Source organism: Lytechinus variegatus, chromosome 16 (assembly GCF_018143015.1).
Source record: "Lytechinus variegatus isolate NC3 chromosome 16, Lvar_3.0, whole genome shotgun sequence".
In the NCBI taxonomy this organism is placed as follows: Eukaryota; Metazoa; Echinodermata; class Echinoidea; order Temnopleuroida; family Toxopneustidae; genus Lytechinus; species Lytechinus variegatus.
In genome coordinates, this window is record NC_054755.1 from 2,379,386 (window position 1) to 2,403,833 (window position 24,448).

A 24,448-nucleotide genomic window follows, 5' to 3' on the forward strand; every position below is an offset into this window, starting at 1 on the left:
AACGTGTTTTAGTACAAACTCAAGTTCATACTCTTTAAATAAAAAAGTTGGCAATGGCTAATACCGAATCTTGTGCAGGTTAATGATTTATCATTGACATATGGATTCATTCGTTGCAGCCTTTATATGAAACACAAATCAATGTTAAATCATAGGGCAGGTCCAAGCTATTTGACTTGTGACGTACGGGACATTCAGAGACTTTAAAGTTGTGTAACATAAAAAATGCAAAACATAGAATCTTGCATGGATTTGGGAAGGCCAGTTCTGCCATCTTTATTCGGTAAAATATTAGTGATATACAATTACATTTACAATGTAATATTTTAATCGATATGCACTGTGACGTACAGGACCAGACAGGAGCTGATTTTAAAAAAAAATTTGTCATTATAACTCTTTGAATTGGAATAAGCTGGAAATCTCTCATCATGTTTTCATCTTGTATCTTATCAAGTTTCATTCGCCATGAATGAAATGATACATGTAGAACTCATTGTTGTTATTAAGTAATAGCTCAAAATATAAACATCTGCGTTGTGACGTACAGGACATTTGATGTGAACCAAAGTAAGTTAAGTCTTACATGGATCATCATGATTGATATATATCTCTTTAATAGCATACACTGAAACAAAACATACCACACAATTTTAAGATCTAACAGCTTTTAACACTGATTGAAGGCAATCTTATCAACAATAAACAAGAAAAATATCTTGTCCACTAGCAAGCACATATTGGAGCTTCAACCTTACTCAATATTTTCTTTTCTTCAAAATTCGATGAACAATAACCTGTCATTATTTACCACATTTTCTATTATCTTAAAACTATGACAGACAAACTCTATTAAACACAAAGGGGCTCAATTTTTGAACAGTCTTAACCCACCACTTAAAAGAATGACCACTGTTACCTCATTTAAGGCCAAAATTAAACAGCCTCTTCTTGTCACTTACAAGTGATTCCTTTAAAGTGAACCAAAATTAAACAAACAGTCATATGATATATTTTGTTTTGTCTTGTTTTGTCATGTATTGGAAATATTGTAACTTGTTCCATGTATTATTTCAATTGCTATTTCCTATGTATTTTATTCCTACTATAATTAATTTCCTGTATTTGTATCACTGTAATCTATTTGTCATGGATCCCCCTGCTTTTCAAGCTTCTGATTTTTCTAGGGTGTTTGATCCTCACATTCACAATGTACATATTTACTCATGTGATTTTATACCTAATAAATAAATTGATTTGAATTGAAATCTGAATAATAAGTTTGTAAATTCCTTCTTAATCTTCTTTAAATCAGGTACAGTCTTGTTCAACCTCGAGAAATATAATTGTTTTACGTAAATGATAATGAGAAATTGGAAAATATTCCAAAACATTGATTTTTAAACAAAACTTAGCTTCATATTCAGTTAAAGATATCATATTTCATTCTCAATCTATTAAAAAATAATAAATCTTATACCATTTTCAAGCCAGTATTTGAAATAAACTTACTCTCCATCTATTTGTATTTTACTAGTTTTCCATAAGTGTTGCGCTAACCAATTGATATTTTCTGATTTTTTAAATATCACAAATAAGCATGGCAAAAAATTCTTTTCAAAATGGATTACTAGTCTTTTCCGATATGTCATAAAAATATTCATCTCCATAAAACAGATGAAAAGGCTGTCCTCAGGGTTGGCGCGTTTTAAACGGTGTGTTTTAAAACATGTTTGAAAACGCGTTTTAAAACACCCATTTTAAAAAAAAACAAGGGTATTTTAAAACACCGCATAGACTTATGTGTTATAAATTTACATTGATGTGAATTTTTTTTATACTATTATTTCTGAAGTGGTGTATTTTTTCTTCTAACTAAAACTCTTTTTCAACACCACTCCTCTTTCCCCCTTTATTCATTCTTTCTCCATTGCTTTGTCATGTTCCTCTTCTCACTGTTCAATTGTGCCCATCAATCCATATTAAGAATATTCTCATTTTTTTGGACAGGTAAAGAAACACTGTTAAAAATAAGCTAAAATATATGTACATGTAATATAACTACTTGAGTTAAATGGAAGTGTTACACAAGCACAATATTTAACAAATTCTGTAAACCTGACATCATACTCTTGAGGTACACACACAAGTTGGTATAACTTTGCACTTCATAAAGATGAAGAAAAGTACTTTAAACAGTATAAGATAATCAGCTAGCGAACCGTAACTCTAACAATTCTAGGGGAGCTTAATGGCCCCCTAAAAATGTCTATGATAAAATCAATAAACATGACAGGGCCATATCGTTCAAAACTATTTTGGGGATGGATGCATGGGTATGCAGTTACATGTGTGATATAGACCACAAGTGCATATTAACAGATCCTGAATTGCTTAAAAATTGATTTCATGTATAGACCCAATGTGAGTTCTTGCCAAAATTTGTCTGTATCATTACTTTTACTTGTTAATGATTAAAAAATTTTCAAAAAATTATATTAGTAATAACAGTTTTAAAAATCAGTACATAAATGTAAAGATGTATAAAAAAAATTACCAGTAACATATATAGACTGGGCTATTTCGTTTCCTAAGAAGACTGGGGGGTGGGGCCTATGACCTGGGCCGTCGATCGCGGGATCACAACAAAAATTGGCACACGCATTACCCATGGCATGATCTAAAAAAAATGTATTAAATTTTGCATAAATCTCATAGCTAATTTATGCATAATATTCAATTCAATTCAATATTTTATTCAATTCCAATAAAAATTAATACAGAGTATAGGATACAGTAATAACAAATACAATGTGCAATAATTAGGCAAGAAAATGTAAGGTACATGTAAAACAAGTATTAAACAGATACAAATGAGAATAGATACAATATTGTAATAAGGAGGTCATGAAAACCTATCAAGGTTTGTCGAGATAACCACCCTTTAATACATAAAATATGAAATAAGTCAAATTGAAATCATGAATTTAGTAAAATGCTCATTTAAAATTAAATTCAATAACTGAAATCATTTGATAATACATGTACATGTAATAATATAAACATAAGCTATCAAAAGTTTGCTCTTATTAACTTAACAATGCCCCTGAAATTATCATTTTTGGTTTACAGGCTTTATAGGAATCTGATCAAATGTTCTTTAAAAAAAAATTTCAACACATTTTTTTCAGATGTATTTATTGTTTTTTTTTCAATTATTGAATTTTTAATGACATGTGTGTTGTTAACCATACATGGACAAAATGTAACATGAGTAACGGCAATGCAACCATATTATCTGCACCCCAAGTAAAAACCATGTGTTCTTTATTTTTTTAATAATATACAAAGTTAGTCTCCCTAAGATACCTCTTTGAATGGATATAATCAACTTTCATAAAAGCCTTGTATGAGGAGACTTTTCACTAACATGTATTTCGACTTTTCATTTTGTGCATGTCCAAATCATGTAACGTGAGTAACCGACACATTTGGAAGATTTGCCAGGAGCATAATACAATTTCTCAAGTTTTGTTTTTATACAAGGGATTGTCAGACTGTACTTTGTTGTGATAAGGAGATGTTTAGTTCCTATCAATAATAATGGAGTTACAGTTCCAAGTATGAGCCAAGGTGTCTCCAAATGTAACGTGAGTAACCGTGGAATAGCCCATATGAACACTACCTTGTCATATTTATTTATTTATACATTTGAAAGAAACAAGTTAACACAATTTTTTATTTGCTTTTTGTACAATATGAAGTAAAAACGTTAAAAAAATGACTTTTCTTTAACTTAGACCACATTCTTGGTAATGCACTTTCATTTTATCACATTGATTATCCAATAAAATAATCATTATTATTTTGACCAAGTAGTAGTGAAAACACACTGATCTACCAGTGTTTAACACAGATCGAATGTATGCCTGTCTACTATAATTGTAATTCACTGATAGATGTGATAAACAAGGCAATTTAAGTGAAATAAAGTAATGGGGAGCGATGTTTTTTATTCGTAGAAGTTCGTCTTATAGTTAGAATGGCGACATTTGTCCATAAACTGTTTTCGAGTAATCCGGAGTCTGAAATCGTCACCATAGGACTTATAAACTCGATCCATCTGTGTGTGGGGGGGGGGGAGACAAAATGTATTCATGGGGTTGTTAATGAAATAACTTAATAATAATAATACATAAGATTTATATAGCGCACTTTCCATCTTGAAAGGCGCTTCAGAGCAGAACAACAAAAAGTGAAGAGTTTTCAATATACATGGGTGATGTGGCTGCGCTTGCTCGATAGAGTTGCAATACGCGCAGCTGCATTTTGCAACCTTTGGAATTCTCCAAGTTGAGAATGCTTTAAGTTGTCAAGGAGGCTACTAGCAAAATAGAATCGTGAAGAAATGAGTGAGTGTACCAGTATCTCTGTTGCTGAGTGAGTGAGATATTTTGTTATGAAGCCAATATTGCGCAATCGATAACGAATCGATCTGCAAATGTTTGTAATTTGGTTGGACATGGACATGTGAGCATTAAAAATAACTCCAAGATTGCGACATTATTTTGACAATTGATGTCGTTGCCTTTTTCAATGTTGACTTTGTTAACATGTATTCACACAAAAGGAAAATGCATCAGAATTGGCAGCTTTGGATACTCAAGATATAAATCACTCAAAAATTGTAATAGAGTGATGTCATGTTCCCCCATGTTTCTAAGAGACCAACTTTAATACATTAGAGATCAGCGGTCAAAACAATGTACATGGTAAAAGTCTCTCAAATTATTCAAATCACATCTGGCATCAACCTTATGACAAACATACATGTAATGGGAAAATAAAGTTCACACCACATGTGATTGCCAAGAGCAGATGATCAGAAACATATGAAATAAAGTGGGACATTTGGAAATTAGTGTACAAAATGAATGGAGAGTTGTCAACAAAATTAGCTATTTCACAGCATATTTGCTATTCCTTTAGGTGTTGCAAGATTTTGCAAACCTCCATAACTCTTTATTTTACAACTGAATTTTAGTAAACTCATTTTAATGCTCACAGTTTTCATCTTTCCAAGAATGTTCATTCTTGGATGGGGTTTCCTGTGAAATCTGAAGTATTAAATTATGAAGTGAAAGTAAATAGTAAATTTATGTCTTTGTATAAATGAGACCAACCTATCAATACAATTTTCAGATATTTACCACGTCTATGTATGCTCCCTTCTTTCCCTTTATTCGCCTGTTTTCCCGGCAGAAGGTATGCACTCTGTTTTCCAGCTCCCTCTCTTCTGCTGCCGAGAGAAGCTTTCGCTGATAATCAAGAAGACAAAAACAAGCTATGGAGTGAGTATACAGTGCGTATCAAAAAAACGGGACAGATTTGAAAAATCTATAAAATTTTAGTTTCAAATACTGATGTCTATATTTTGGTGTAAATAGATGCTCTAAGGTCTTATCTTTGAAATGCAATTTAAAAAAATAAATTAATTTATGCTTCGGCGAACACGAGACATTTTTGTTGGGGGTTCAAAAAGAGGCTTGCACCAGAATTGCAGAATATGTGTAATACAATGAACAGACTTCTTGCTAATCAGGAGACTTCTTGACCTTTTCATTATCTGTGCCACAATTTTCGAATTCTACTGTCAAATTTCATTTACAAAGTTATTTTTTTAATTGAATTATTTTGTTTTTTCATTTAAACTTCTCTTACCTTTTAATTTTCCTTCATAAGTAACTGAGAAAAGAAGATTTTTTTGTCAACCCAAGCAAGAAGAGTTGAATTATTAATTTGGAAAAATTGTGATTATTCCAATCGTTTTATTATGTGAAACAAATAATGTTATGTACCTTTTAAAGACATGAATCTATTTTCCAAGGGGTCATTAATTCCTTGACCAACTTTAATTGCTTGACAGGCAACACAGGAAGGGATTCATGTTTTCAATGACATTGGTTAAGAGCAAGTCTGCTAATTAGCAAGAAGTCCGAACATCATATTACTCATATTCTGCAATTCTGGCGCAAGCCTCTTTTTGAACCCCAACAAGAACGTCCCGTGTTCGCTCAAGCATGAACAAAACAAATTTTTTTTTTGATAGCATTTGAAAGACAAGCCCTTAGAGCATCTATTAACACCAAAATATATACATAATAATGTGAAACTGAAATTTTATAGATTTTTCAAATCTGTCCCTTTTTTTTGATATGCACTGTAGTAGGTCAATTGTATAGTACAGAACAATTAATGCAGTACTATAGTATGATGCCATTAATTTCCAATTTTGCATTTCAGCATTTTGTATACCTTAATATTTTTAGAGCATGATGAAGTGCCTGCAGAACCCAAAATTAGACATTTGCATTTGGTGGGGGGGGGGACAAGATATGACCTTATGAATTCATGATGAGCCCTATTGAAATTAAAGTGTTGTTGGCCTGGTGCAGTATTCAGAGTTCACTTTATCTTAAAAATATTTTATCTCTTAAAATGAAATTGGTATTCTGAGATGACATTTTATCTCTCACATTTACAATTTTATCTTGCTTATAAATTTTATCCTGCGTAACTGTAGATGGTACTCATAATTCCATAAGACATGTCTTGACTAATATTGTCTTTGAAATAATGCTTGAAAAGATGCGATATAGACTTCGACAAAAGATTTTTGTCGTTACTCCTCTTATTTTACATCTCTGTAAAGACGCGTGAGCATCTATTGCAAGCGTATTTGTAGTAAATAAATTGACGCAATCTCACCCCTTTGCCACAACTCCTGGCAGAATTGATTTCAATTGGTTGAGTGATACGAGAGAGCTATAAAAGTGCGTTTCTAACTGGTTAGAAGTATGTGTGTCTTACAGAGATAAAATGAAGATAACATTGTTCTCAGAATACCAATTTGGAGAGATGTTAAGGATATTCTATCTCATTGATTTTAACAGAGAAAAAAAATTGTATTTTATCTCGGATAAAATTGATCTCAGAATACCACCTGGCTCTTAAGTGCAATTTCAACCCTTGACTATTTCAGATGGATGCTTCAAAATAAAGTAAAACCTTGAATAGATGGAATAAACTTACGCTGTGACCAGGCTTTTTTTTGGATGGGGGTTCCCAGGACGGATCTTCATCTTCACCTTTCTGCTCAGCAGTCGCAATGAAAAAAGGGAAATGGTGAAAAATGTTATTCTTGACATGAATTATTCTGTTTTACTGTTTTTTCATACTAGGTGTTCATTTAGCTGGTAATGATATTTCTGCATGATAAGCTTGGATTAGATGGGATTTATTGTCAACTTTATTTATCGACCCCCTCTCAAGATATGGATATACACTGTAACCAATTAAACATGGATTTTACATTGATACAAAACTGATATATACATCAATATTATATATTATATACATGAAATATATATATAATTATATATATATATTATTCCTTGATTTCATAAGTGTGACATGCACCATCAAATCCAGAAAGTGATTTAAATTTGTTTAAATGGCACCCATGTCACATGGAGATTACTCATTTTCCCAAGAGAAATATTTTTGGTTTCAATTCAACTTTCTCAGAGTGGATTGTCTAATTTTACCTGTAACTGCTCATCGTCAACTTCATGGAGATTCTTTAAGTTTTTCTAATTTTGATGGGTAAGTATAAAGTTTGAAATACAAAAAAAATTTGGAGGCTGCATCATCAGTTTTCTCATTTACTGTTTGTCCCTTATTTCATTATATCAAGTTAATGGAATCATTAAAAATCTTAATGTAATAGCTTTCTTTATCACACATGTGAATTAAGTGAAATTTTCATCATTGTGCTTGTTTTTATTTTTTATTATCTTTTTTTTTTTGGGGGGGGTGAATGTTCATCTGATCAATGTGTAAGATGGCAGACAAAAGGGTACATCTTTTACTAAATGCCAGAGATGAATGATTGATACCTATTTCCAAATCAGTTCCAGTAAAAAAACGGACTGAATTATGTCATTTTGCCCGCACATGCAAATGCCGAAGAACAAATTTTTTTATGACTTGGTCACTTATTAGTCACACCTTATGTTCTGTCTTAGGTGGTGTATCCAGATCATCCAAGTCAAAAACATCATTCATTTCTTCTGGTTCCAGATCTGATTCCCTCTGCACATAAATAGAATTTGAAATGCACCACACAGTCTCGTAAATGGCAAGGAGTGACTAAATGAATTAATAATACTACAACATTTTCTTATGCCATAAATTTTTTTTATTTATTAATCTCATCTTAGTATACTGCTTTCATCTATATCCTGTATTGAATGATATATTTTATCTTAAACCCTTAAAGGACCAAAGGGCCATATATCCCCCACCTCAACTCTTCGCGCAATATTTCCAAAATGCAATAAGTTAGTGATGCAAAACTTTTTCACATTTTCTGAAGTCTCCTGCAACTTTTTCACCCAAATTCATGATATACCTATATATATATATAGCATCGTGATGCCAAGTGACTTTTTACGAGACAATTTCATGACTTAGTGTACAAGGTCTATGGTAGATGAAATTTATAATTGAGTGATTATTTTTGGTACTAATTTTCCTGCATTATTAATGTAGTTTGGTCTTGCAACAATACAGAAATGTAATTATTCACTTTTGGTGATGTGTCGAATGATTCTTGATATGCAGTCTATATGCACCATACTGATGTAATTATGAAATATTGAGGTATTGATTTTAATCTTCCCACATGTTCTTTATTACTAACCTGTTGGTATGATGCCTCTTGGTATGATGCCTCTTGATGTGATGTCTCTTCTTGCTCTTGTGACCGCTAAAAATGAAAATTTATATATTATACAACCTGAATCAAAATACACAAACCTCTGACTGCTAAAAAAGAGTGCTATAAATATCCATTCATCACATTGTTTAAGTAAGTTGTGCAAATATGGCCCTGAAGTAAGGCAATAATTTTTTGCCTTACTGGAACATACCTCTATTTTCCTTTCGTTATCAAGACTTTGTAGCCTGCACATTCAGACCCCTAACTCCAGTTAATAAGCCTACTATTTGTGGAAAATTTACTTATATTCATTCACTCTAAGCCAAATGATTAAGGAATTATGTAAATAGACCATGGATGAAGACAAAGGATTCATATTAAATTACCTTTGTAAGTTATTGCCACTGTGTCTGTTGATTATGCCAAATAAAATATTCAAAGTGATTTTAATGGTAAAAACTGTACAAGAAGTTAATTCCTCTCAGGCAATTACAGTTTAATAGAATTGTTCAATACTTGGTTTTCTCCTCTTTTGTTCTTGATGTGGTGAATTATCTAAGGAGCGAGACACTGCATTTACTACTACCAGCAGGTTACCAAAAGGCACAACTCAATAATCCCTCAACCTTTAAAATCTAATGGTAAATGAATAAAAAGATACATTGTTTCATTTCATTTCAATTACCTTGCTCCAAATACTGGCGATAAACTCGCTGCATTCCTGTGCCCGAGGAGCTTGTATCAGAGGATTGTAGTATTTTTTTTGTGTAGCATCATGATGGCACAGGAACTGTGCCATCAATCTGGCCTCAGCGTCAGATAGTTTCTGAAGTGCCTAATGATAATATACAAAATAAGAGTTGTCATAATTCAATATATGTAGATTTGCTTTTTAATTATTATATGTTATACAGATTCATGATATTACAAAAAATGTATATTTTATTATTTGAAACAGACACCAGGAATGAAATATTCTGAAAACTTGTTTTGCCTGATTGATCGGAGGCCAGGCAGCCGCTGTGCAGCGCCAGATCAACGAGGCTCTATCCTGTTAATAATTGAATGCCGAACAGGGTAGCAGCATCTCCCATCTTTTAACATCCTTTTGTCTGCATGACATTGCTGGGATTTGAACTCCAAATCTCTTGCTTTGAGACGGAAGCTCTTCCATCTGGGCCAACACATAGATCACATTACCGACCCTCTACCAAAGGTAAATACGGGTTTTCAAATAAAATAAAAAGAAAACTGCCCAAAATCTATTATTTTTAAAAAAGGATATTCACTTAACTATTCTGGACCAATACATGTAGAACTTGTCTCCTTTATACACTATTAATTTTTTCTTAAAGATTATATGTTCACAACTCTACCCAATATTACTTTTATTACCATAAATGTGGCCGTCTGTCGTATCGAGGTTGGAAGCAAACGCTTGCTATTTCCTCGTTCGCTCCACCTCTTGTCGGCTATTGAGCCAATGTTCGAAACCCCCTTCCCGTTCTTCCCAAGGAAGACTGGTTCGTCATCAATATCATTGCGAAATATGACATATCCTGGGGTGCATATTCTGAGCTTGTCGACGTAGAAGTCCAAGAGGATTGCTGTTTCTTGGGGGAGGACAAGATTTGCAGGGCCGTATGTACTGGCTGTTTTATGATTACAAACCTGTAAATGAGTAGAAAGGTTACAAACCTCTAGGTGCAGTGCTGTGATGGAAGAATCAACTCTCATGTAAATATTGTATTTATGAATACATGTAGGCTTTGTAATGCTAATGCATGTATGTAAATGTTGTTGTGGTAAGATAGTTGACTAAAACACGATTTGCAGCAGGGCATCAAAAGTCTGTGAGTTTGGAAATACTATTTTCCAAATAAGACAAGAATATGTTGAATTCCAAGCATTTCACTCATTACTAGCAAATATAACTGCGTTTTTTGAAAATTTTCATTTTGAAGTGAGAGTGAAATTTTTACTTTGCAATTATACTCTGAGGGAACATTAACATCAAAGGTAATTGACATTTATAATATTCTGCATTTAGACAGTGTGTCAATAAACAAATTTGTAGTTTGAACAGGTCATACTTTGAGACATTTATGCTGCTCAAAATCAAACCCCAGGTAACCTCTGTTTTTACCATTTTCGTGCCAGCTAGCTTTGAGGACATAACATGGATAAAATCAAATGAACGTGTTCATTTTCGCACAATTCCAACATTTCTCATTACATTTCGTAATCAATCAATATACTTGTTTCTCCATATTTATTTAGGCCTGATGCTAAATTACAGAAGAGATATCAATCCTAAACCGTTTCATGAGAATCACTACTACATGTAAAGCAGCTATCACAATAGTCAAGATAAGTGAGGAGGAGGAGGGGTGCATTGGCGCTCTAGGAACTGTTTTGGACAAGGAAACAAATTAAAAGGTAAAGTAAGAAAATCTGCATGTCTTATTTTATTACCTTAATTGTCAACACCGGGGATTGAATTCGGCTATTATACTCTTGAATAACCATGCCCTGTATCGCCGAAGGTCTCTGATCATTATTGAGCATAACATCAATAAGAATACTGTCTGTGACAGTTCTGATATCTTCCCATGTGGGAACCTCAGATGTTCTTTCCAGTGCATCTGCAATAACCAAAATATTGTTTATGATACTGTTTGTCAAAGGTCAAAACCATTCTAGAAATATGTTGATTTCAATCAATAGAGAAAAATCAAACAAGCATGACACTGATATGTCAACAAAATTGGATCTGAAATTTGACATTAAAAAATTTTGATGGCAAAAAGAAGCTGCTTAAATCTAAAAAAAAAAAGAGAGAGCCAATGGAGTGAATTAGAGAGTCAAAGGGGGCCTAAGCTTTCGATCCTAGCAGAATCTTCGTCGGAGGCAAAATTTCGCTTATTTTTCAAAAAATATTTACATGCACTCCTCAGTGTACAAATGAGAGAAGCGGGGTGGGGGCCAACTTATTGCCAAAAGCATGTAAAAAATGTAAAAACGACCATATGACTGTGATTTTTGCATGGTCAGCCCCTCCCCCACAATTTGAAAACCGTTCTGCGGCCCATGTATTGTGACGTATCATCATACATGTAGGGGTTTTGGTAGTATTCTCTTCAACTTTTTAGGTCATATTAAAATTTGAAAATGTTGGTGCCCACCCCGATTATAGGCCCCTCCCCCATTTTCAAATTCTGGATCCACCACTTATTTGTCTATAAATTAAACTTGATCATGAGAAATAGTTAAGAAAAGAATATATTTGTGCACAATAAAGAGTATTCATTCCTAAGTTTTCGAATGTGCTCGCTCAACCATGAAAATGTACAAAGTTTGGAAAGTGTGTGGTGATTAAAGTCACGTTTGAAACTGAATTTGACCCCTTATTACCCTTTAAAATGAGTCTGTGACATTGAAAATGCCCATTTTCCCACTTTGATGCATGCTCACTCATCTGCAAATAAATCGATTTTTTTGCACAGTATTCTGCCCAGATGTTCATAAACATTACTGCCAAATGATATTGCTAAAGACAGCCTTGAAAAAAAAGTTCCACCACATTGAATGAGGGGTTACTTATTATTAATCATATTCACCCATAATGTATACAAGTCTATGAGAGAGAAAGTTAAAATTTTATGCCAACAGTTATTTCATGAAACTTCGCACATGGCTTCAGAGTAACACTATCCAAAAGGCGCGCACACCAAAATAACAATTCAATACGGCACGGAGTAGGGCCAAGGCCTTGATCTTTCATCTTATTAGTATAATTTTTTCGAATATTGTGTGCTCACTGATGCATTAAACATCGGGATTTGCATAAAAATCAAATCAAAGGAACCATGCAAGGAGGTTTGTGACAGATATCCATAGTTACAAATTGCATTTTTTTCCAATAAGGTAAAAAAGAGCTAATCACATTCCACATGTTCATTCAAGAGTGAATATTTAATTAAACGCCTTTGAATCATTGAAGCATGTTAATTGGTCAAGAACATAACGAAAAAAGTTGATAAAAGATCAGGTTCAGTTACCAAAATTAAACAATACTTGCCTATGATATTTGAAAATCGTATTTTTTTGTTTTCATTAAATGTTCATTGAACCGTGAAACGATGAATACTGTTGAAGATACTCTTCCCAAAAATAACTTTCATTATGTTCTATAACTTTTATGGATGAAAATGTGAAAAAAAATCCAATTATAGCAAATTTGGTCTTGTGTTTATTCAACCGTGAAATTTAGCCAAAATATTTGTATTGTCTTTTAGAAAGTACCTTTTACAAGCCTTCTGACTACTTTTCATGATGACAATGTGGAATCAGTTCAACTAAAATCGAATGAAAGTCATGATTTTTGGCTTGTGACTTTTGAAATGTGACATTTTTTCCTTCTGACGGTGCTCACGGAAGCATGGCGTAAAATACGTCCATTAACATTTACTCAGAGGGTAGCTTATAAAATGACCTACACGCTCATGTAAAAATATTTCAAAAACTCGCATTGGTTCGGAAATTATTGATGTTTGTTCAAGGGGGGACTTACTTTTTTTGTTGTGTATATATTCAAAACTCACAAAAATTACTCATTTATTTGTAGATTGATTTTGATTTTTTGTTCAATCTGAGAGCTACATGAGTTTCACCAAGGTTCTACACAGAGTTAAGAAATTTTGACTAGAAAGTTATTTAGGCTTAATTTATATGAAATGTATTCATAGATCACAAAAAATGCTTCTAAGTCATTTCTTCGTCAATTTCAATTCTATGTCAATTTATGTCACCAATATAATTCACGACAGTGTCAACTGGGCTGAAATTAAAATTCTGTTCAATTTCGTTGCGAGGTGCTGGGTGAGCTCCACATCATTGATGTGATAGTCTCTTTGTTCAAATCAACTCTTTATTGGGGTGGATTTGTCATTAAAGAGAGAATGTCAGAAATTCAATACTGCTTCCATATTGATATGGTGGAAACAACCAATAAAATTGTTACATAGAAATTATCCAATAATTGTAAGAAAAATTGTTTATTTTGTCAACCATTACTCGGCCAGGTATTTTGAAAGATCAAATTGCCATCGATTGAGTGACATTTGAATTACTTCCATAATTACGAAAAGGACATGCATGGGTTAATAAATTGTTAAAATTGAGATTGCAAACCATGAGGCAATTTTTTTCTGATAATCTCATTAAAAGTTGATTTGATTATGCTAGAATTCATTAATAATTATCCTTGAATATTCTTGGACAAAAGAGCTACTAATTCAACATATATGGTGTGAGTTTCATGACCAACCATAGCCGCCTTTGCTGTTGAATCGCGTAAATAAGGCATGACTGCCAGAAACGTACTTAATAATACATTTTAGTATACTACTATTGATAAATCATACCTTTACAAGCAATGGCTTCACGCAGCATTTCCTCTCTGAATTCAAAGACAGGCTCTTCCGTTAGAATATTATCTGTTCAGAGATAACATTAAAGATATAATAAAGTCTTGTTAGCATAAACGGTATGCGACCCCAGTGGTAACCGTCTGCATGGTCATGCAATAGCCAACCCCCATACAATGCAGAGCGGGAGGAGCTGAAAATAGCATGCATGTAACACACTTTCCGAATCATGATTTGGGGGTATGTTATGCACATTAAATCATATAGAGAACATGATTGACATCATCAAATATTAACATGATTTCATAATTCTGTTTAGGAAAAAATGTAACCAATTTTCATTCTTAGTGAATCATATTTGATTAGTGTAGACAAAATTATATTACTTCAAAGAACAGAATATTACAGCAAAATTGTAAATATATGCATAATTAGGCAATAAACAACATTTAACTATGCAACCCTTTAGATAATTCTATTACTACTTGTACATGTAATACTTTTTATGGATAACGGTCGACCGCACCCCTACCCCATGGATTAAGAATGCAAAGACTTCTCAGGACTTTCATGGTTTAATAGCAAGGATTACTAATAATTCACTTTTAGAAGGAAGACTAAGGCACGTATTCTGAAGTCGAGTTTAACTTAGATCATGGTCTAACTCTGTGGTGAAATTATGGGAAGCCAGAAGTGTCAAAATCTTCATTAAGTTGTATGTTTCTTATATTTACCATACTATTTCCTGATTTATCGATGGTGAAGACAATCATCTTTTCATACTTCCTACACATTTATGAATGTTTTGAGAGCCAAATTAGCTGAAATATCATATCTCAACTTTTGGTGATTTATGTAACAATTGGCTATCCGTACTTAAACCACAACCTTACACCTGAGTTGAAGTTAAACCGGACTTCAGAATACGGGACCAGGGGTATGAATATAAAGCAATTTATGTCACTATGACTCACCCACTATTTTTTCTTTATTCCTCATTACCCTCTTTTTTATAGCAATCCTTTGGCCTTGCTTGTATTCCTCCACATTCTGGAACACTCTGTCTATTGCGTCCCTTGTGACATTGTGGATGCTCGGTTTGAGCTGCATCTTTAACATTTTGCACACCTTTGTGAGGGTATCCCAAATTTTATGCACCGTCTTTGGAGCCAAGTTGGAAATTCCTTCTTCAATCCTAGATTACAATGATAGCATGTGAAAAAGCGATAAATTGATATTTAATTGTCATTTATAAATCTAACGTATCAAGTTAATATTAAAAGTAAACTATAGTTAAGGTTTTTTTAATAACACACAAAAATAGATTGTTTTATGTACATGTAGTTTATGCTAATATTCTGTGTTGTGCTTTGTATTTTTTGTGTTTTTTTTTATGTAAGTATTCATCTTTTCCCAATTTATAAACAGCCAGAATATCATCATATAGGATAGCTATGGGAAATAGTTCATATTGTAAGACAATAGTGTAAGATTTTTAAGCAAATCTCTTTGGTAATGATTTAGGATCTTCTTTACAAGTAAAACCCAATTATTTCTTCTCTTATAGTCTAAACCAGGGGTTCTCAAACTTTTTCTTTAAAGGGCAAGATGAGACTCCAAGTAAACCTGAAAGGGCCAAGGTGAAGGGCAAAGATCCTTGCGGTCAGGGTCCTAGATATTTTCTTGTGCAATCCGGCCCTTATTTTTGGAGCATTTAATCCCACAAATTTATAAGAGTTTCATATGGAATGCAAGCAAACTTAGGAAAGGTTTCAAAATACAGCGAGAGTCAATGATATTAATAATGACAAAATTGCAGTACTTTGTTAAAGGAATCTGGATTGTACCTTTACATACCTGGTATTGGGGAGACAGATAATGTCTTGAAGAATCAATATTTTTTGTAGTCAAAGTAGAATGAATAATAGAGCATGTCAGTGTCCTAGACTGTCAGTCTCCTAGTCACTTTTAATATGGGAAACATGACGGTCTTTTAGCAAAAAGTTGCTTGAACCTTGGCACAGAAAGTGTAATTTCCAGAACATGGAAAATGCACTTTTGCACCTGTATGTAGATCTAAACATGGTGAGAACAGCGCTGGATAATAAGAAGTGGATCGAACAGACAGAAAAGACTCCACTAAACTTTGTTTAAAAGTCAAATTTATTTGACTGCCATTACTATTATTACGGTTAGGTCTTCATGGATACACAATGTAATCATATTGAGCTATGTTTCATATTGTAGCTTGAAAGTGATTTAAAAAAAAACCAGCAAAGTCTCGTCGCTCGCTGGCCGTAGTTTGAGAACCCCTGGTCTAAACTAACGATGAGGAATCCATGTTGACCCCCAGCTTACAACACCTCCATGTACCTGTTCTTCAGGAATTTAATTGAAAGGAATTAATGTGTTTCATCATGTGTGTACATACATGTATAACACATGCGTTTGTCATAAGAATCTGATACATGGTGCAACTCATGCCCAGCATAAACTGTATGGTTTACAATGATCCAAATTTGAGGGAAATTGTAATGGTGGTGGGCTATATAGATATTGTTTCAGATCATAGAGAGGACCGGCTCTATAGATGCAATTTGTGTTCCTGAGCATTTTGACACCTCTTTCAGAAAAATCAGACAGACATATATTTCTATGCTATTTTGGACAAGGGTTCATTTTAACCATAAAAAGGTATGTTTGTATGATTTTTACATAAAATCTATCCCCTAATTTGGGAGGGGTACATTTGACCCATTTTGAAACTGCAGTCGTAACAAGACTTTACCCACCCCTGCAATGATTGACAATTTTTTCAGGAAAAAATGTCAAAGTGCTTAGGAGCACAAACTGCACGTATAGAGCTTGTCCTCTCTCTTTGATTTAAAACATTGACATTGACATTTCCACCCTGTATAGCCCATCATCCACATCTGGGGGGGGGGGGTGGGTCAGGAATTCAAACCCCAGCTGGGTCAGACCAAAAGCCATTAAAAGATGGGAGTTGCTGCTACGTAGTTTGGCGTTAAACGATTTACTGGATAGAGCCTCGTCGATCTGGCGCTGCACAGCGGCTGCCATGCCCATGATCAACCGGGCAAAGCAATTTTTTTGAGTATTTCATTTCAAGTCTATATTAATTAACAATATTATTTAATATATTTTTCATATTTCACTAATTGTAATGACATTTGATCATAGACGGCGGAGCAGAGGATTATCTTTTGTGTTGGGGGGGGGGACGCAACAATAGCCGTCCCCCCCAAACATAAAAGGTAATCCTCCGCTCCGCCGCCAATGCTTTTGATATGAACATTCCAAGAAATGAATTTTTAGATATCATAATTCATGATTGTGATAAATTTAATCTAGTTTGAGCCTCCCTTTAGGAATAAAAGCAAATTCAATTATAAAATTGTAATGATGCCCTCAGCTGTACATGGAGTTAGTTTAGACTTTATTGAACCGCAAGGCTCACCAGAAGGCAAATAGTGATTTTGTAATAACCAACATTATTGTAACCTTCAATTAAAATAATTCTTCTTGTTGGTACTTTTGGGATTAATGCAAAATGTGATAAGAATCATGTCGTATAAGATCGCATATTGTGCGCTGTGATTTAAATGCATATATTTTGAAATACATAAATTATAATTACTTGTTAAAGGACTCGTCATCTGTGAATAGGTTTCCGAGTCCTCCGATGAGGCTTATTATTGATGCAAGGTATTTCACATGCTGTTCGGCTGTGGACTCATCTAGTTTCCGACGCAGATATTGCCTGAATTTCTGGAGGAGGTCATCAGATGCTGTCACTTGAAATTAAATAGAAAGTTAGGGCTAGAGTTTTAATTGTATTTCTATGAAAAGTGGGTGTCATTAGAGAGATATTAAATAATTTTCAGAATTAAAGGTCTGTAAAAAAAACTATTAACCGACCTTGTGATATAGAAGACTTCTATACCACACAATTTGTGTTTCCTTCTATTTTTTTCTAACAGAATATAAAGCAAAATCTGGTTAATAAGGATGTACGTGGCGTTATATTTGTGAGCATCATGATTGCGCATATTTTTCATAATGCGTGCTCATGTCACATTTGATGAGCAGGTGATTAATCTGCTGTAGGTATGAGCTGATTTTTCTCGTTATCTGCACTCCAACTGCAGATACGATGTGTGGTGTCACGAAACCAAGCTGAAGTATATTCTCGCCTTGACGCAAAGAAATACCTGTGAATAAAAGCTTGCGAGAAGAAGTTGATTTTATTACAGGTTCAAGATGAATCTTCAACACACATGTGTATATATTTCAACACAAGTGCAATAAAATACCAGCTCCGAGACATACGTCTCCCTCTCTCTTGTAGCTATACTATCTTCTGACTAAAAGTCACTTTCCTTCCACTCTTTATAACGTACTGTTACATAAAAATAACCCACTGTTACATAACAATATATAAAGGTATACATAGAGAATTCTCTTCCCTATGTTTCTCCTTGTCCAAAATTACATAAACTACTCTAGCCAATCAAGGCCAGTACTGACTTGTATAAGTTATATTATTCCTTATCTGGGGTAGATATAAAGGGATACATAAAGAAACTACTTGGAACCAATCATCTAACAGGACCACCTTACATAACAAAACTTCTTTGGACCAATCACATCATTGGAGTTCCTTACATAAGTTATGTTGTTCCTTGTCTGGAGATGGATACAATGAGTTACAAAGAATAGCCCAATTTTGACCTATGATACTGCAGGGCTATCTTACATAAGTGTCTGGAAATGAACTAAAGTTTTGTAAAGAGAAACTCTTCCTGACCAATCACACCTCATTACTTTCTCAAATAAACTGATTTTCGGGACAGGGGTAATGATTGTTTATTCCTCCCTTGACATTTTTATCAGACTCCTGCAGTAGTAGAAAAGACCATGGCCTATTTTGAGCCATGGCCTTAAGACTTGAAGCCATAAGAACGTAAATCCTGGCATGTGAAGTGGGTTACTGTTACCATTTTTACACAGGCTAAAATTTCCTTAACCCCGTACTATAGGTAGGGCTAAATTGCCATTTAGCACCACCTACAGTACGGGGTTAAGCTTAGCCCACTTTCTTTTTACACAGCATTTTTGCAAAGTTTGCTGACCCCACCTTTAGTACGGGATTATTTGGCCCAGCAAAAAAAAGCAGGGCTATCCCAGCAATTGCGGTGCTAAGAGCGATAGTATGGGGTTAAAATCGCTAGTGTAAAACGAAAGTGGGCTAAGCTTAACCCCGTACTATAGGTGGGGCTAAATTGCAATTTAGCCCAAACCTATAGCACAGGGTTAAGGAAATTTTAGCGTGTGTAAAAAGTGTACTAGTGAAGTACTTGTACTACGAATGATCCACAAAAACCTCTAGTCGGGGGTTAGTGAGTTTCGTGTGTGAAAAGCAAGCATTCCTTATCCGGGGTTAGCAATAACAATTTGGCATGTGTGAAAAGGAAAGAAAATAGTACTTGGTTAAGGATAGAACGGGGTTGGTGATAGTCTGGGGCTAACAGGCCTGCCAACTACTCCTTTTTAAAAGGAGTTACTCCTTTTTAGGAAAATTTTTAATATCCATTATATCATAGGGAAAGAAAATTCTCCTTTTTTTGTCCATATATTATGTACAGTCATCTATGGGAAATATGCTGTGACTCCTATTTTGTAAATGAATCACTCCTATTTTGTATGTTTACAGGTTGGTAGGCCTGGGCTAAGAAAATCCTGTGTAAAAAGGGCACATATATACTTTTAGGACTTTCACATGCCTACTTTAATCTTAGGTACACACCTATCATTTAGAGAGAATATACCGGTAATTTAACTGTGAGGACTACCTCTTTACATGTGGTATTTTTTGAAGTTAATGAACTGCAATTATATTATGGACCATTTATTTTAAATACCTATACACTTTCAAAATACCTTTTTTTGATGTTTTAAAAAGCATGTTTGCTCTAATAGCAGTGCTGATACTTTGAAAACAAGCACATGAACTCATATTTTCTCATGGTAGCACTTCTTAAGAATACCTTCCTCTACAACTTTGCAACATTTGGTTAAAATGAAATGGATATTCTAATAAAGTACAGCATATTTTGTATACTTTAAGCTCATTTCAGAAAGTTAATGATTTTAAGATTAGATTTCTTTCGTCTTTGCTCCATTTTTGTCAGAGATTATTGGTACTACTTTTCTGACTACGTCAGCATCTTCAACTGAAACTACCTTTACCTAACGTTAAGTTTTTTTAATCGACATTATAACTTAAAGAGTACCTGAACCTAGTTCATGAAACAAACAGGTAACTAGTGAATATCCTGCCTTGGTTTCAGATCACCCTCGCTTAATATCTTCTTTGCATGTTATCTTTGATTATCTTTTTACGTGTTATTGTCCCAGACACCCTGTCAGCACTTGTTTGAAGCAAGAAACACCTGTTGGACAGAACATAGTATGCCTGCAATGACAAGGGCTGTGAGAGTTGATTCTTCCAACAAAGAACCAGCACTGCACCTAGAGGTTTGTAACATTTCTGGCAAACCACACTTTCTACTAAATAAATATACCAGTATATTTCATATTTCACAATAAACGGGTAAACCATCTTGAAATTAAGTTTACCAACTTAAGAATTAATAAATCAAAATGGTGAAAAAAATATGATACAAGATGAAGTTTTAACACTGTCTAATTTCAAAAACAGTGATATGCAAGTGAGTGATCAAACATTGTTTTTTTTCTATTTTTTTTTGTAGTTTTTAGTCATCCGGCCCAAAGGGCAAGATGAGCTTATGCTGTGGCGTCCGTTGTCTGTCGTCCGTCCACGATTGCAAAATGCTACTACTTCACCATTTCAAGTCCGATTTCAATTCTGTTTGCTTTGTATTATAGCCAGTGGCGTACCATGGGCCACGGCATTGGGGGGCACCAGCAAAAATTTTGATTCACTAAGAAAAGCGCGCAAAGTACGCTCAGTTGCCAGGTAACCTGACCTAATAGAGACAGTTTAAGGACATGCAGTGCCATTAAACGGATATGTATCTCACTGATTAAATAATGTGAGCGTGAAGTGCGGGCTGAAAATTTTTGATATTCAGACCAAAAAAGGGACACTATAAGCAATTTGTTTGTAATCATGATAGGTACCTCTTGCTAAACAAACAATGGGAGCGCGAAGCGCAAACTGAAATTTTTGTATATATTTACCCCAAACCGGGACATTTTACGGACTATATTTTAGGAATCCATTAAGAGAGTACATATCTCATAATAGTCATCTATAATGCCATCCTTTGCTGATTTTTTAGAATTACATCTAAATTAGCTAAACACATAAAGCGCATTTTGTTGTCATAGTCATACGCATCTCACTAATAAAATACTGCGAGCGCAAAGCGCCATCTTAAAATTTAGGAAATTCAGACCTGAATAGGCTTGTTTGCAGGGATACACTAAGACCGTACGTATATCATTTACCAAATGATGCGAGCTGACAATTTCTTAATATTGAGATCAGAAAAGTTGACATGTTTAGGGACTGACTTTAGGAATTTATGAAGAGCAGACATCTCACCAATCAAATAACGTTAATGTTAGCACGGACCGGAAATGTTTTATATTAAGATCTTAAAATAGGTCAATGACTTTAAGTGGTATTGAAAAGAAGCAATTGCAAGGAAAAATATTTGGCATACAGTATATTGATATGAAAATGTGAGGTTTTAGTACAATAGGTTTACACATCTCGTTAAACAGTCTATGCGAGCACCATGATCAATGAAGACATATAGGCCCTGAGCAAATAATGTTTCATAAAGTGATGAAAAAATGTTTTTTGTGATATAACATAACATAATGTAATATAACGTATTATAACGAACAATTATTTCTTTCCCCTCTTCGTTTCTCTTTCTACCCCTTTTTTTCTCCTTTCCCCCCTTTTTTTGGCCAGCCGATGGGGGGGGGGGGGCACGTGACCCCCCTGTAGTTACGCCACAGATGATAGCACTAGATGGAGGTTTCAAAACTTCTACACAGAATTTTGAAATTTTCAGTTAGAAATTATCTATGCTAATTTATGCGAAATGTATTCATAAATCACTGAACATTCCTCCTTTTCTGTATTTGCTTACAGATTTTGATTTTTTTCTTCCATCTGGTAGAGCTGCATGAGGTTCACCAAACTCGTACACAAAATATTGAAATTTTGTCTAGAAGATTATTAATTTGAATTTATGCAAAATTTATTCATACATGAGAATAAAATGTTTTTTCTTCTTCATTTGTTGATCAATTTCAATTTGAATATTCATGACGACTGTTTTCACAAAATATTGCTAAACTTCAAACTTCAATAATTTAATACTTCATCTCCGATTTTGATGAAATTTTCGGTGTTTTCTCAGTGTATTAAGATATAATATTTTCAGCCAGGAACACCCTTTTAATACTTGATTCATATGAAATTCATTCATAGATCACATAAAATATGGAATTTCTTCATGAATTTAAATTCTATATCATCAATTTATGTCACTAATATAACTCACTACAGAGTAAAATGGGGGAAATTAAAATTGTGTTAATTTTTGTAGCGACATGGCGGATGAGCTCCATTTCATTGATGTGATAGTTTACAGACCCTGTAATCACCTTATTAGAGATTTATACGAATCAAATCTCCATTTTTGGGATGAAATTAAGGCCAATTTTGTACTGTATTATTTTTTTTTAATTTCATATAATAAACTATTAATATTGATGTGGCCAGATCAATATTTCTTATCACATCTCTTTGATTTTGTCCCTTTGGACAATTCATATTACTCAATTCATTCATGTTCTTAGGATTACATTGCAATATGTTTCTCTTACTTTTGGATGGCGTTACATATACATGTACTAATTAACGCAATTGCTACAATGTAGTCACGTGTGATTTCATTCTTAATTAAAATAAGCAAGTCAAACTGCTCTGCTCAAGATTGCAAACATCTGTTGATACAAAATTGTTTAAAACCAATGACTTTGTTGTTGTTTATCAATGAATTGATCGTTAGATTGATTAATTTATGTATTGACAAAACTGCTAATGGCTTTGTGTATATGTTTAATTTCAGTGTCAGTTGAGAGCGAGACTACAGGTGCTACTTTTCCTACAGCAACAGTGTTGTCAACATTGAAAAATCACCGAGGTTTAAGTTTTTAAATTAGAAAGTATATGGACCATGGACCCAGTGAATCTCTACATATATATATATATATATATATATATATATATCTTAAAGTTTCACGTATTGGCTTCTCTAATAGTAACAAAATATGCTGAAGATAATGGTAATGCTTTCAATGCCAATATAGTTTTTAAAAACTATATTGGCATTGAAAGCATTACCATTTATCTTCAGCATATTTTGTTACTATATATATATATATATATATATATATATATATACAGTGCATCCCACGAAAACGAAACCAAGGTTTATCAATAATTTATCATAACTTAATCACAAATGCTATAGACGAATGACATACCATTGTAAAGCTTTGAATCTCCTCTTTCATCTGAAATTACTTAGATTATTTCTCATTCACGCATGAGCAAGCAAAAACAATTTGAAAAGGGGATACCAAAAAGTCACTTGGCGGCCTGTATCTGGGTTTCAAAAGGAAAAACCACATTTTCAAAAAGTTCTATGTGTCCTCTTTAATTTGTTACCTCAATTACAGAAAATGGTGATTTGAAACAAGGCTTGATTTTCAATAATTTCATAAAATGAAGAGGTTTTACAGGCAAGCGTTCAATCTCATTCGACACCGTGTTTTGTTGACGATAAGCCATGCATTAAATCTTTTGTTACTGTGTGATAGCTTCTTTGAGAAACTGGTGAAAACATGTTTATTTTACAAAATTTTGGAAATACAAGCATTGTTTCGAGGGATCATAACGTTTTTACTTCTTGGCCATTTTCTGTGATTAAGGTATCAAATAAAAGAACATGAATGTTTTAGTCATGTGACTTTCTTTTTGAAATTTAGATACCCCCGCCAAATGAGTTTTTGGCATCCTTTCTTTGAATTTATTTTGCTCACTCATGCGTGAATAAGGAATGATTTAATTAGTATGAGATGAAAGAGGAGATTCTAAACTTTATGTTGGTAGATAATTTGTCTACTGTATTTATGTTTAAGTTAT